Below are 17,382 nucleotides of genomic sequence, written 5' to 3'. Positions count from 1 at the left end.
ACATATATATTATTATGGAGGTGGCCTTAGTTGTAGTGCGACTTGGTGAATGAAAAAAAAAATGTGTGCGTGTACTAGGGTGTACACACGTAAGAAGTGAAACTTCTTTATGACCTTATTTTTCGAAAAATGATCTACTATATGCTACTTTACAGAAATTGGTTAAATAAAGTTAAATTAGATAAAGTTTAACAAAAGGCTTTTATTATCATAGACATGAATACAAATACAATTATTGCATTTTAACTTATTACTGTAGTACTAAGATTATTACAGAATTTCATTAATTGTAATAGAATTATTACTATTACTATCATTGTTATCGTTATTATATATTGTTGTTACTAATGGCTTCGAATCTCTTCGGATCAACCGTGGTAGGGACAAGAAAAAGATGGCGCGTAACCTGCTACAAAATTTCTCCCATACGTCGATAAAGAAGTTACACTTCAAAAGATGGCGCGTAACAGAAAAATGTGACGCGTAACGAAAAAATGTTACACTAAATTTTTTTCCAACCCCGATAAAGAAGTTTCACTTCAATAATATAATTTTAACAGGTTAATATGACTTTAATTTCCAACTCAAGATGAATTTTTAACCATGTTGTTTTACTATACCCATTTGATTGTAACGTATACTGTAGGCCCGTGTACGGTAGCTAAAGCTTCCGTGCGACATGCTCTATCGATAAATGTGGGAGCGCCGCACGCCTGTAATTGTGGCTTGTCCTGTCAACCAAGTTAATTCCTTATTGAGGAGTTGGTTAATTGTGGGGATAAATCAAACTGTCCCTCTCCGAGTAATGGAGAGGTTTCCTGTATAAATCTAATTAAACGGCAATTAAAGTTACGTTATACTTGGATAATGGATGACATCGTTACGCTTATATTGACGTTAGTAAAATAAATAGTTTTATTATTAGCTATTTTATAAATATTTATATAAGCTCACTTAAAATGTAATCATGCACAGTTTAGATACATCAGATTATTCTTCTTCAGACGCGCTCTTCGCTGTTAGTGTCGCCGCACAATTTCCTATATCCACTCCTATTTTGGACAAGCCTCAGCGCCTGGGTGTCGGTAAGACCTGTAATGGGTCAGCGTCGAGGTCTGGTTACTCTGGAAGTCGTATTAAGTTTTGAGATAATTGATAATAACTAAATAGTTATAGTTAGTATGCCAATCACAATTAAGTATACGGGTCTGTGCATTACTGATAAGTTAAATTCGTATACAAATATAATACATTGTTTTAAATGACCTGAAGTCTGGTTAATAAACAAGCAGTGTTGGCCTAGCGGCTTCAGCGTGCGACTCTCATCCCTGAGGCTGTAGGTTCGATCTCCGGCTGTGCATCATTGGACTTTCTTTCTATGTGCGCATTTAACATTCGCTCGAACGGTGAAGGAATACATCGTGAGGAAACCGACACCGAAATTCGACGGCATGTGTTAGGCACTGAAGGCTGATCACCTACTTTCGTATTAGATTGAAAAATGATCATGAAACAGATTCAAAAATCTGAGGCCCAGACCTAAAGAGGTTGTAGGGCCACTGATTATTATTATTATCTGGTTCATAAATTCTTGAAAGGATTAAGGCGCCACCTGCCCAGCTGATAGTCTTACTCGACTGAAGATAATCAAATAAGTCTATTACATGCGACAAAAGTGCCGCTAAGTAGATTACTATCTAACCGCTTATTTTTGTACTTAATTAAGCATTAAAATGTGATTTAATTTTTATCCCTTCATCTGGGTTGGAATTTTATTTGTAGCGGTATGCGTACTTGAAAGAAAATGTGAATTCGTATTACTAATTTATAATTATTAATTATTTTTGTAAATTATTGAACAAGTTTGTATCTGGTGAATTTACACATTAAATCTTAAATGGGTCTTGTTCATAAAACTGTAACTATTACTTATACATCGAAAAGAAATAGATAGTATTATTAATTAGTAATATATTTTATAGATTTTTACCTTAATTAGTGAAAAAAATAATTTAGGATTCAACGGGGCTTTATTCGTAGTTCTCAAAATAAATTATTACTTTTAACCAATTGAAATAAAAATTTACCATTCATAAATAATTCCTAAATTAAATATTAAGTTCTATATGTACAAAACAAAGAACGAAATGTTCTTCGCTTAGATAAGTTACTGTGAATATCTGATACTATCTTAAGCAATTTAAAAGCCTTTAGCACATTATGTTGAACTAATGTCCGTGAATTTAAACAAAAAATGCAAATTGTTAATTGTTAGCTCAAGGTCTAAGTTCTTATGTAAAGGTAAAAAATCGTATGTGCGATACCGTGACGTATCTTACATTGAAAATAGGTTTTTGTAGAAACGAATAATATATTATAATTCAGTGTAAGGGCACAGTTGGTAACTCTTGTTAATATATATTTTATAAGCTATGCCGCCTTATGTACTTTCTTTCTGCTGCTAATTGTTTAGACGCGTTGAACCGATTTGTATGCGTTGTCAACAAAACCACATTAGATTCAATTATGTTTTGTAGAACAGGGGTCAAACGGGCAGGAGGTTAACTTGTTTTTAAGTAATACCTGGGTGGCCAGCCTTATAATACTTGGTAAGGTCTTTTCTTAAAGGAGTGGAGAGGAGTTGTCGTGTTGGTTCAATTCTTAACACTTTTTTTTTCAAAAACTCTTTTCTTATTAGTATTTGATGATCTAATTTTACTACCAAACCTATAAGTGACGTGATCGGGTTATTCAAGATGTTGCATGAAAATTCTGCATCAGAAATGTTCCATGTGTAATAAATTTTATCAAGCGCTTGTAAATGTTTTGAATGATTATGACGTTTTGGCAAACATCGAGTTTTTTAAGAAGTGCACGCTCTAACGTGATGTCTAAACAATATTATTATTGCAATAAAGTGTGTGTTTTATGCGCTGGAAACGAAAATACATCTTATTTGAAATTTAATAGCAAAATTAGTATCTGGCTTCATTCCATTCATTTCATTTATTCTCAAACAACATATTTTAAAAGATGCATAATAGACGCCTATACTACAAAGGTCCATATATCTGATACGTAGTTATTTACGAAATATATTTTGTAAAAATTGCGAATATAAGTTACCAAACACATTACAATTACTATTACAACGTACAATTAATTTGATTCGTGACTGCATTGTAATTAAAAAACACTCAGGAATTTTACTTGATTTCATGGGAACGATTAAGAGAATTTGCACACCTGCGACTCATTTGGAAAATGCCCATTAAATTCGATTAAGTGTCCCTTAAAATGGTCGTTAAATTGCAATCTTTCAATCTATATTTTATGGCATAGTAAAATGTTGTTTAGCATATATATCGTAGGGATTTCAAATAGTCGTGACGATGACCTGTTTGTTTATTTACACTTTATTAAATTTAACATACATATACTAAAACAGGTTACATAAGTAGGTACTTAGGCAACGGGCTTATCGCTTAAAAGCGATTTCTTCCAGGCAACATTCTCGGTAGGTATTTTTATTTAACAATAACCTATTATTAAACCACCTACAGAGGGTAAAGTAGAAGAATTGCACATAAATAATTAACCATAAACATAAAATTACATGTAACTAGAATTATACAATACTAAACTAAAATCCAAAAATTAAATAAGTAAAAGCTAATCTTAGGTAGAGTTACGAGGCAGAGAAATGCTCAAAAAGAAGATTCTTAAATAAATTTAGCTCGTCTGATATCAAGAGGTAAGAATTACCTCGCACAGTAAAGGAGTAGTAATATAATTATGTTTTATGAGTTGGAGTTTAAGAATTAGATTGTCACGGGAACGCAAAAAAACTACCGCCAGAAAAGATCATACAGCTTTGCTTTAAGTAACTAGCAGTTTTAAGATCGAACATAGCATTATGAGAAGTTGTAAAACGTGCATCTTGCACCGTCCTCAATTACTAAGTTAAACATTTTTTTAATACAAAGCTCACCAAAACTAATTTATAAATATTGTATGCAAACTAATGCGCATACACAACAATTCTCGACAGTACATTTCAACGATTACAATCGTCTATGTTTCGTGTATACCCAGCCTAACTCACATTTAATAACCCATTAGCTGTCAGATGCAAACTGAAAATTACCTGTAATCGTGATACACAAATGATGCGTTAAAACTTAAAAACGGTTTTGCGAAATTGAACGTTGCGTATTTTGACCGATCAGCAGTTTATTGCTAATGATATTTAATACATGTGCGAAGTAATTCGCTTGTAATGGATTTTAGTAGAGTTTAATATTGTTGCTCGATAAAGCGGGTACGTGATAGAAATATATATCAGTAGGGCGGACTTTATGGCCAATATAATAATGATCTATTGTGAACGGGAAAATGTCTTTATAATTTCTTGCATTTAAGCTCGTTTTCTGCAGTAGAAAGTAAATTGCTAATCTATGGCACGTCAGCATATTGGCAGGTTTTTTTATACACGAGGTGAACCCTTTATGTGCTCCGAAGTTCAATGGGTACGGATCCCCGAATCCTCTCACATATCCATTTGAGACTTGATTCACACCAGGCATCCTTTCTGGTACTCGGAGAGAGTGTAATACCCACTAAAACACACCTCGGGTACATCCTGTCTACCGCACCAGGAGATTCCCGGAGCCGAATTCGCTTTCTATGGGAGCCCGTTGTCCCTGCCTGATCAAAATCTTTATGCAATTTTGAGCTTTTGTTTATATTAACTTTATTAAAGTATTCTGCGATCATTTATTACAAAACTAATTTTGCTCCTCATAATATCCAATAAAAGTCGCCCGCAACTTGTCTATTTTCTGATTAAAGATTAATTTTACATTGCACATGTAACGATATCGTAAAATCACAAGGCGTGCATTCATTGTTTAAGTAAACAGTGGAGATAGTGCCTAAAAATAATATGCGCTTTAAAATGCAAGATTCTTGTGACGTTTTATTAGATAACTTCTCCTTTGGGACTTGAATGAGACTGCAATCTTGTAGAACAGAATATACTGCATTTTCTTTTTAAACTCTTTATTTCGTGGCATTTATTTTTTACATCGCGATCAATGGCTGACGGACCCTATGGTTTTATTCAACTTTTGCATATATTTATTTATTTATTAACACTGCGTTGCATTACAATTTAAAAATTTAATATAATTTAATGTAAAGGAGGGCTACTGGCGGCCTTATCGCTTTCGAACGATCTCTTCCAGTCAACCACTGTGAGAAAAGAAAAAAAATGTATTAAATTAGATAAAGAATAAATTAGATAAATTAGATAATAAATTAGATAAAGTAGGCAAGAAGTGCAAAAATACATATTACATAAGAAAAAAATAAACTAACCTAATAAAGGATACATGAAAAATAAACAGCAATATAATTATAATTTCTATTTGAAAAATATCTTTCAAAAATATATGTGGTATAATTCTAAGGTGCGTCATTAGGCTTCCGGGTATATCACCGGGTCCATTAGTGTATCCAGTTTTTTTTAACATTGCCTTCAATCGAAACCTTTCTACTTCCAATACAATCATTTGAACGCTGAATGTTCAGTGCATATGTCTGGACAAACTGTATAATGTTATATCCATAGAACTCGAACACAAATGAATATCAAATAAAAACTCTAAAACAACACACATTGTTTACCCGAATTGTTTGTATAGAGCAAGCAAGCATTTACCAGTTTCATAACGGTTTACATAATAAAATATGTGATAACAGATTTGTTATAAACTGTTTACATTCGCTTATGTGCTTTTACCGATACTGGCTTTGTTTATTGTTTGAAACCATTTCAAACATATATTATAGTGCGTAAACTCTGTAAGAAAATTTAGTATCGGCTTCATACTTCGGCAACTCTCATAACGCATTTGAGCTTAACAAATTTAAAGGTTTGATAGAAATCAAGTACTCCAGGAAAACAAAGAGTAACATTATCGCACTGTAGTTCGGTAGCAGAATCCAATAAATCCTTTATACGGAATGTCCCAAGAGATATGTCCGTAATATAACAAGGTGTACCTTTATTTTTACTTAATCAAAAGTTCTTTCTCTTTCTGTTTTTACGCTGTTCTGAAGAGAAACAGTGCTTTTGTTAAAACAGTCTTTTAAGATTCATGTATATGTATACATATTTAAAGGATGTTAAAAACTTATTCCGTAATAGATAATGTAAAAATATTTCACAAATTTAACAATTGTTCCTGTTCATTACCGATGTGTCATAAAACATAATTTTACTTTGATTATGGATACCCTGTATAATACTTTACAAACTTGCATATATTTTGATGCATGCCTATGATTGTGCCTCCGAGCAGGTTAACAAAGATTTATTTGAAATTGTAATTCGTATTCAGTACCTTTAATTCGTGTACTTTTTATTGACTAAAGATAATTTTGAATGCATACAGTGACACTGTTCTTAATTTAAATTAATGTTTAGAAATGTTGTAGAAATATTTTCGATTTAATTATTTAAAGGTGAATATAAATTTACACTCTTATCCATAAAAATTAAATCGGTATGGCCCCGATTTAACTCTTTCGTCTCTTTCTGTTATATTGAATTTTCGCTGTGTTGAAAAGGTACAAATGAGTACTAAAGCTTTAATGGTGCAATTAGATTGATTTTGATGATAAACTGGTTGTAAAACGGTCTGAAAAATAAAACCAGTTACTATCGCACACGATACAAATATTTTTCTGTAGAATTATTAATTTGTAAATCAAGTGTACTAATTAAAAATACATGTTTTAGATTTAGATTAATAATAAAGATTTAACGAACTAGACAAGCGTAATAAAATATAACACGCACGTAATGCTTACGTCTTAATTTTATTAGAATCGGCACGTTCATATAATAACTTCCTTATTAATCAGCTGAATTCAGAATTATCCGCTTATATTAGATCTATGACCAGTGTTAGCCTAGTTTCTAGGCGACCCCTTAGGTCAGGCGAACTAATCCTGTGCAATCATACGGTGGGGGATAGGAAGTACATTTTCTTAATATCAATAGATTTCTTTAAAGAACAAAAGTTCACAGACAAAGTCACACGTAAATCTCCGTTCTCTGTTTATCAATCATCGTTTAGTTGAAGGAAATGATATCATTCTACGCCATTTATAAATCAATTTGATAGATTGAGTTAAATGAATATGCGTTTAATTAAATAGTTTTTTATACGGTCATTTCATGGTGTATAAAGAGCGACATAGCTCCTCAAGGCATTGTCCTTCGTCGATTTATTATATTGGACTTAGAAATATTACTTTATTTGCCAGTGTGAGATTTTGTCAATTTTTTATGTTACTTTTATTATTAATCATAACAATCAAATATACAGTATTTACAATTTTCTCAATCTACATAATTGAAGTAATTAATCATTATTTTTTATATTTAAATTTGTTACTGCAAAATGTGACTTTTTACAAAAAATCCTCATTGGGTTCAATTAGTTTGGACAAAAAATAGAAGGTCTACGTCTACTATGTTCATCTAATATAATATATACATTATGGAAAGTTTTCAACGAATATTTATTCAACATCACAAATAATAAATACGCTAACAATTGTATGAAAAATTCTTAAGTTAAATTATTGTCCACTCAAAGAAGCGGATGCAATTAAATAAAACTGTCAGGATCTTGTGCAATGTGCGCAATTTCGTTACTACTGTCATATCTGCAATCTATAAACATGTCTATATATATATGACTAGTAGGGTCGGCCAAGCGTTGCTGTGGCTAAGATTTTTGTTATATTATATAGTAGTAAACTATTCAAGTGAAACGGCAGGAGAACACCTATCCACCATGCTTTTTTTGGTGGTTATGTCATTAAATTGTAGCTTATGTGAAACGTTGCTATTTATTTTGATAAGGATCAATACCTAGGTACGAATAAAGAGCCTTTCCTAGCGGTGGTATTTTAATAAAAAAAAATTAATAAAAGGTCGCTTATTGTGACGTAACTATAAAAGATAGAGACATGCTGTCGCGACATTTTTATAGATAGTGATGTGTCCTGAAAAATTGAAATACATCATTTTGTTCTATCGTTAATAGTTTTCGCAGCGCACGCGATTGAAGGAAGTTTTTTGTTTATTTTTTTACGACTTGGGTTAGATTATTCAAGTTTTAGTAAGCATCCCTAATTCCCTCCCATCCCCTTTTTTGAAAATGAAACATAGCCTATGTCACTCGGGAATAGTGTAGCTTGCCAACGGTGAAAGAATTTTTGAAATCGGTCCAGTAGTTTCAGAGCCTATTCATTTCAAACAAACAAAAAATCAAATCTTTCCTCTTTATAATATTAGTATAGATATGTATAAACCATAGATAGATCCACATGTGACATCTGTACATAGATAAGGACATATTAAATATCTATTTCACGTTAATAGTAGATCCTCGTTATCTAAACAAATGAACTTCGGTAATTTAATTTTTAAAAACAAAAGCACGTATTTTAAAAATATTTCACTCAAACAATTGTGTTATAAGATACATACAAATATCATTATGTCATTGTTAACTAGAAATAACGTGACTGGACGGCGAAGTCATCAATATAGTTTATTAGGAGCACGTGCTTGAAGAAAGTGAAACATGGGCTTTACGCGTTTGAACCACTGACATTTTATGTTATACATACTATATGTGTGAATTTTTTTATGACGTCAAGTTTACTTATAACAGACATTGTTTAGGTATCACTTTTAAGCGTTTAATTTAATTAAGTAACCGTATTTTCATCTTATATGAAAAAAAAATATAATTTTATATCTGAATATTTGTACTGTCATAATTTGCGACTCTTTAAAACACGTATTCGTTATCTAATTTGGAATGCTGTACAGTAATCGAATACAACATAATTACGAGGCGCCAGCAAAATCTGGCAACACTAATTTGACTGATGATTAATTACTTTGACCGCATCGCAAATTATTCAACGGTAGGTTGTATGTTGTGGAATTACAAGTTCGAAAATTATTTTTATTATTTCCATTGTTTACTGAATTCATACTAAACGTGGCAAACGTAGTAGACAAAAATAAAGCTTTTGTGCTAGTGTTTCCTATTTTTAACGTATCTATAAAATATCTAATTCAGATGTTGAAGCATGGAATGAATTCCTTCCGGAATCGCTGAAAACAACCGCTGTATAAACAGCGACGTGAAATAGATTTTTATTCTACAAGTATAACCGCCATTTTATTACGATAGCTTCTCTGAATTCCTTAAAAATTTGGATAAAGATTCTTGTTTAAAGGTTGTAGAGCAATAGTTTTAAGATTCATATATTTAGCGTCACATGGTCAATCTCTCTTTAAGTATTATTTCCAAATGTACTGTATTAATGAAGGATGTACGTCGGGGCACAAACTGTATTATTATGTAAATGTATCTCCTCCCACGTGCAGACATAAAAATAGTCATATTTTACATAAATTAATTCGAATCATTTCACTCGGAGCTTGATAAGGTACGCATCAGTTTTGTTTATGGGTTTATTAAGAGTTCTTGAATTATATGTTTTATATTATTTATCTAAAGGATTAGGCCCTAAAAAATAAAGACCTAAATAATTAAGTATATCTCTTACCTTTTATTAATATAATCTAAGGCAGAACATCGAGAATTTCAGAGAATTAGATAGTCATTTAACTTATTTTTTATGCAGGTTTTGTATCTGTATTATGCCTTTCTTTAAACCGATTTTTTCAAATTATTGGAGTCGTTGAAAATAGAGTATATTTTTTATAACATGGGGATATTAGATTACATAAATGGATATATTAATAGGGATATATAATATTTTGTTTTACCAAATAATCAGTACTTTTCAGGTAGGTCCATAGTATATACGATTGAAGTCAAGTTGTAAAGGCTAAAAGTAATGATGTAAAACCTTAATACAAGGCTTTAGATTTGATCTAAACCTACTTAGAACCATAAATTGGTCATGGCCATGCAGATTTCATCACGTTTACATACACATTATAAAAACTGTTTTGTATCATATATCCGCTTCGTAATTCTGTATAAGAAGAGATAACTAATTGGTAAATAATAGCACTTAAAATTGCTTTGTAATTAATTAGTTCTGGATTTGAGCCGCAAATACGATTGTTTTTATGAGTATTGGATTGTTTTTTGCTGTCGTTTCGTATTAATTGACTGAGGTGATATACAAACAGTATTTGAATATGTGAGTGAACATTGTATCAGACAGACACCAAACAAAAAATATTTAATTTAGTTTGTTTGGTACATTTGTTAAACAAGCTTCTGCGTCAACTTCATTGACAATATTTATTTAAAAGAAAGTAGATGATCAGGCTTCCGTGTCTCCTCTTAAAAACTTTTGGAAAATATAAATGCGTTGGTAAGATATATTTACTCTTATCATACCAATTTCATTTATGTTATCCGTTACTTGGTTAAGGCAAAATAAGTTTACAATGTTATCAGATAATTGCACCTACAAACTCAGTTTTCATGCTTAGACATAAAAAAAACAAAATTAGTTCTCATAATAATATTTTTTTATATATTTTTTATAGGCTTTAAATTTGTTATTACCATGCTTATTTTAAATTAAAAGGTTTACAACTATCATTAACACTCGCATTAAATTTACGTAAAAGCCTCCGACGGTGCAATTTAGAAATTTATTTGTTATAAATAGTAGCAATTACGATATGAATAACCTGGTTATAGGTCCAGTTATTAATTAAAAACCACCTGTTTTCTTAGAGTAACAACAGACAAACTTGCAAAGGGAACTCCCATAACTATCCATGGATATACATTGTTTAATAAACAAAAAATTTATTGTGAATATTGCTTTATTTGCAATATTAATAAACGGAGTTACACACGCTTAGTATTGAAAGTGTTTTTCACTCTGAGTGTACCGGTGTATTTTCACCGAAAACAAAAGCGAATCACAAAACTGTCCCGACATTTGGCGTGCTATGTTGAGACATGAATTTGTATGCCATCTTACAAAAGCGTGATTTATGATGATGAAGATTAACTCATTGGCACTGAATCAATAATTTTTAATGGGCGTTTTTTAAATTATCGTCAGCCATTAATCTTGTACATCGTCGTATGAATTAATAGAACATAAATATTATTGAATTGTGTTATAGTAATCAGTCATTTACGAAAAAGCGTCCGCGTTATAATTACGTATAAAATGCTCGTTTTGTCTCGTATATATATAATAATAATTAATTAATGTTCAAACTCAACGCTTCGGCTGAAAAATCTCTCGTTAATATATGGAATTTGAAATCTGTGAATACTCTTTTAAACGATAAGTCATTATGATATAAACTACTATACATAATTATAGCCAAACAAATTAAATCCGTAACCCGTAGACTACAACATTACATACTAAAATTCTAGAAATGCTAGAAATAGTAATGATAAGCTAAATTGTCTGTGGTCTCCTTTAGCCTCAAATACATAGATAGGGCTTCTTTAATACGCCTTACTTAGGTATGAGCACAATGTTCGACAGCTGTTGCCCATCTTCAAACTATTATCGCTCTATTCACCTTATCATAAAACATAAAATCGTATGAAATATAACACGATTACTTCAGAACCTTGTAGCGTGGGAATCGTACGTGAATCTGTAAAATACATTGAAATGTTTTTTCAAGGCATTTATAAGTTTATTGAGTTTAGTATAAATATTTATAAGTCTAGCTCTTAGACGTTTACTAACCTAGTCTAGCCGCTTTTATGTCTTTCAATTAGTTTTATTGTATCTGAATTAAGCTTTATAACAAAGCTGTATAACGATGTACAATAAAAGCTTTTTCCTTTTACTTCAGATTATTTCTAATTAAAGCGATTATCATAGACATCGTAATATTTAAATTGTTAGATTAAAACTGCAATTTGTTTTTTTTTAACATAGTAACAAGTGTGGAGCAGCGCAAAAGCTCACGGGTTTGTGAGCTAAAGACAAACGCGTATTAAAAAAAAATCTTCATAATACCATAAAAAGGTAAACTCAAAATAATGCGTAAAAACTTTTCTTTCTTTTAATTGTGTAGTCGAACTCACGAAAAATCAAAGCCAATCTTCGTTAAACTAGTTAATGATTTATTTCTCTTTAAATGTCTAACAAGTATTTTTTGTCTTAATGCAGCCTTACCATGTATTTTTTGTGCACGACAGCTGTTCATACAAAAGGGGTCAACGATCGAACGAATTAATTAAATAATAACTACAATACGAAACTAATATATAATGCTTTAACAACGTATAAGAATTTATAAAAAATCTGATCGGGAGAATCAAACAGGAAACAATTTAGACAAATTCAGTTTTATTTTATTCGCAATTAAGGTGATTTTTCAATGATTTTTTGCGTACACCAATTAAATTCGATTCCGATTGGAGTATGAACTATTAATAGCGTTTTTATTGTAATTATAATGGCGTGTGTCGGATAATAATTTAGTGCATATTATAGAAATTATCTAAAATGACTTCATCTTTGTTTAAGATGTTCAAGAAATTACCCCACGTGAGAGTCATAAGGAAAATATCAAACGTTCATTAGCAGTCAATTAACATTACTTTCTTAGGAAATTGACTACTGTAAATAATACATTTTATGATAGGAACGCGTGGCGTGGTCTTCTAATTGATTATTGCTATAATTGTTGCTAGTTATCTACTAAACTCATTTAATTACAATTAATGTAAAGATCAAAATAGTAAGTTATTATATGATATTTTTATCGATACATTTTCAAGAGCAGCGTAGAGCAATCCGTTGAGATTTGAGATCGTTTCTCGATTACTCTATTCGATTTAATGAACCTCAAACATAAAAGGATTTGTATTATATAAGTTCTTAATAAAAAATTATCTAGGTTTAAATCTAGTCTGATCTAACTTTTTTATTCATTCCAGTTTCACTCACCAGTTTTATGAAATATAATTATAAGTACATACTCATAATATGTATTGATGTTTATATGTTTTAATGATTTATTTCGTTAGAAACTAGTGATGGTTTCTGAACTAATAATTTCATGTATGTGTTGTCCTGATATAACTAATTGATTAAATTACATAAAGTTTAGTGAATTGTTCTATGAACGTCCTATGAAGCGAATTGGATGTAGTTGTCCAGTATCAGTGTGTATTGACACAGACAATGATATAGTTCCATCTCACGGAAATCAGTAAGAGATAACATTTGTTCTACAATCTGCATCGCCTAAAGAACAAGAAACGAAATTCCTAAACAACAATAAAAGTTTTATAGACAAAAACCTGAACCAAAATTCGACCCCACATTATTTAAAGCACGCAAATTGGCTCGGGGCGAAACTTCACTTAAACGAACTATAAAATTTATTTTTACGCGCGTTTTATTGTTGCTAAGACTCCTTTTGGTTGTGAGGGAGAAATAAAGCTTATTGATACCGATTAAACGCTGAACGAATGTTTGGGACTTTTTTAAATGCATTTGTCTCGTAAATTACTTGTTAATTTTTAACTCCTAATATGGTAATAAGTAATCTTCGTAAAATCAACAAACATAATGTGTTAAGACACCGGTAAGAATTCGTATTTGTATAGAAAAAGATCCAATACAACAATTTTTTTAATGGGGTCGCTTTCTATTAGCCTATTTAATAGCCGTTCAGATAGTCTATAACTTGTTATTCACTTAAAAACACTACTTGCTGTAAAAACATAAAAACCAGAGACAACAAAAGCCTCACAATATGATGGATTCATCGAATAATAAAAACACGACAAACGTTGTGGACAGCGAACAAATCGATTAGCAATCAGAGTCAATCGATTTTTATTCGGTCATTGAATTTCAATACAAATGGGATATCAGAAATGTCATTCTAGGCTTAACTTCTTTGTGATGCCACAATATATGATAGTTTTTCATTCCAATAATGAATTTACTATAACAGAAAAATACTCAGATGAGATGCGTAATTTCATTTATACATTCATACTATACATATGTTTTATTACTTACTTTGTTAAATAAGAGTAACTATCAAACTTGCTTTTTATCTGTATCTATGTATATTCATTACCTGTCCTCATAGTATTCTTCGTACTAACTGATGTGAGACTGGTCTAAAATTGTCGTGATCCATGTGCACTTGTCCTTTTTAGTTTAGGTTTTTTTTGTCCCTATTTAAGTTTTGTCTAGATAAATGTGTATTATGTATTTTTGCACTTCTTGCTTGCCTTATCCATTTTTTTTCACAGTGTTTGCCTGGAAGAGATCGCCCGAAAACGATAAGGCTGCCAGTTGCCTTTTCATTTAAATATGTCAATTGTATTATGTTTATGCAACGAAGTGTTAATAAACAATATATACTTGCTGCTCAAAATGTAATAGAAATATTTATGATCGTCACCATACATACATTTAGTTCTTGGTTTAGTCTTAGGATATCGAAAATATAAATTCTTTTTAAATGTAATATAGCCTCAGGCAACAAACGTTAAACTGGAACGCGTCGAAAGGTCTATATATAATACACATCACACATTCCATTACAAGTATCAGATATCAACAAAAAGCAAAGGTCAACAAACTGCTTGATTTGAAAAAAGAACAATTTAATATCCTTTTAACAGCATCGAAATCTTTCAACAACCAAATCGATGCCTTTTATAATGTATATATATATCCTTGCTCCATAAAAATAAATGAATCACACAAATACGATATCTATTACGTTGTATTTAGGTCGGGTATTGTTTAAAGTTTTGACATGTTAGACACGTGGGGAGGCTGTACATTTAAATGGGCTTAAATACTCCGGTATCCAAGCCGGTTGGTATTGTCCAAGTCATATTGGGGTCATTGTTTGTGGGACACCGCGTGCCGCTAAGGAACTATTGTTCGCCGCCTGATTAGTAGATGGTAGGACGTAATCGATACTTGATTAAACGAGAATGATTGTTAAAAATAAATCGTGGACTCGTTAGTCGATTATATAAAAAATTATAGACGTCTACGCGTAGAATCCATAATTGCTGAGTCGGGATAATACGGGATACTAATGATGGCTGCTCCTAGTTATTACTTAGTATAGCGATAAAATAATCAGAATTGAATGTTTTATATACTTTTAATTATAAAGGTGTCTAAAACAGAATTATAAAATTAATACAGGAATTACGTTTGAAATCGCTGATCTTTAGTAACATAGTTCGTCGATTAAATATGTTTTAGATTGTTTGAAATTGTTTTTATCGTCATCTCTTAAAACTTAATGGAGAAATTAGCTAAGTAGCAAGAATTGTCAATGGTTCTGTAACCCTCTTGACCCGTGCCTATGCATTCTCAGGCACGTAAAGCTGTCAGTTCTGTGCCTGTTACACAAATGTCCCATTGGGCTATCAGAGTTATGGAATATAGGGGGCACTTACGTCGCCGCTTACGCCTGTACCCTATTCGTAAATAGCCATTCATAGTAATTAACCTCTGTCGTAAAATTGGTCTGTAGAACTTTATTTATTTTTGACGGTGTCTAAATAGAATTTTCAAATGTCCTTGTTATTTTTTTTCGTAATTTGATATCCTGACAGACTATATAATACACAGGTTAGGTAACTTTGGAACTCTAATAAAAAGAAATATTTTTTAACCCTCTAACCATAGGGTACGTAACATATAGTCTCTAGAGTAACAGTAGTTAACTACTGTTAACTACTGTCAATTGATACCCTGACAGACTATATACACAGGTTAGGTAACTTTGGAACTGTAATAAAAAAATATATATATTTTTTAACCCTCTAACCATAGGGTATGAAACATATAGTCTTTAGAGTAACAGTAGTTAACTATCGTGCAAATCAGTTTGAGATTGCTTTGTATTAAGAAACATTTATAAGTCTAAAACTAGCAATAATTTAGCAAAATTCAATCATTGGCTAATGAACACGTCCAATCACCTAATGTGCATCGATTTCCACACGAATACATTATAATAGCCGATAAAAGAAACCAAACCGTGGATACAGTGATTATTCGAGCGGAATTTACGACTTCCCGAAGGCCGATCCCTTCAAATAACAAAGCCCGTATATCGCGTTCGAATTAAATTTCGTGGGAACAGCTCTCATTGTCTGGACTTTCCATAGAGGTCACGCCTAGATTTGATGACCATTGTATAGCTTTATGTGATAATTCTAGATTTGATGACTCTTTGATCGGTATTGATATGAGAGATTTCGACGTCCTGATATTAAAAGGGAATTTGTATTGGGAAAGTCATGTAATAAATGCCTCTGGATATTTAAACAATTTTAATTTATACCTACACATTTTGCCTGATTTTCTAAATACTAATAATTTAAACTTTTATTTAGTTCTGTTTAAGTGAACAGATGCATACATCCATGAATTAATTGCGACATTCGAAACAAAACATAACCGAAATTTCCAGTTTCAATTAGAAGTGCCCATATTGTTAAGCAATACAAAACCTTTTGCAATAAAAAACGCAGCGATTGGAAACACAAAAAGACATACAAGTGAACGCGAAAAGAAGCATAATGCTTGCAAATTGGGAGAGTTCTCTGGCCCACCGACTTTTTCTCTGAAGCTTATTCGATAAATTACAATGAGATACACTTGAGCGGATATGGGCGAAATAAATTTCGATGTTTGACATTTACTTTTCGGTCGCGACAGCGGAATGGCCGCCACACGACACGCGAGGATTGGTATCGTGCATTTTAGATGGAATACAGGAATATGTTGACCATTTAGATGTACGATGTCAAGTTTGAATTGGGAACTCGTGAATTTTTTAAGCTGTTTTTTATATCTGTGCAGCTTTTGCCCGAGTTGAATGACCATGTGCAGGTAATGGTTTTGGTTGTGTAAGAGAACCTGTAGACACAACCGCTACCAAATTTATTTAAAACTGGCAACATTTTTTAAATCAACCATTTTAGAATATATTTTTAAAATATTGATCAAACCATTATCTTCCCTGTCAAAGTATATCCCTTATTACTTTTTAGAACTGAATCTTTCATTTTAAAGAAAAATTAAACCTCTTTTTGCTACAGTCGTAATTCAATTTAAAAATGCCTACACGTGCGAAAATATAATTTTCAATGCAAACGATCTTCTGATTAGAAGAAAATTAAGTTCTGATGACAACAAAAAGTGAAATTCCAAAACTCAAATGTATTATGCCGGCTCCAAAACTGATTTGTAATGCAAGAAATATATATTTGGAGCTGTTTACGACTTTTAAGATTTATAACAATATGTGGT

At 31.5% G+C, this 17,382-nt stretch overlaps 1 protein-coding gene across 8 annotated transcripts in view; it reads left to right on the top strand.

Annotated features, from left to right (window-relative positions):
* Positions 1-17,382, top strand: part of LOC125050784 (RNA pseudouridylate synthase domain-containing protein 2-like) — a 245,885-nt gene that overhangs the window by 165,194 nt on the left and 63,309 nt on the right. The window lies entirely within an intron of this gene.

Source organism: Pieris napi, chromosome 7 (assembly GCF_905475465.1).
Source record: "Pieris napi chromosome 7, ilPieNapi1.2, whole genome shotgun sequence".
Lineage (NCBI taxonomy): Eukaryota > Metazoa > Arthropoda > Insecta > Lepidoptera > Pieridae > Pieris > Pieris napi.
The sequence above is the reverse complement of the archived record's forward strand: the minus strand, read 5'-3'. Positions and strand labels throughout refer to the sequence as shown.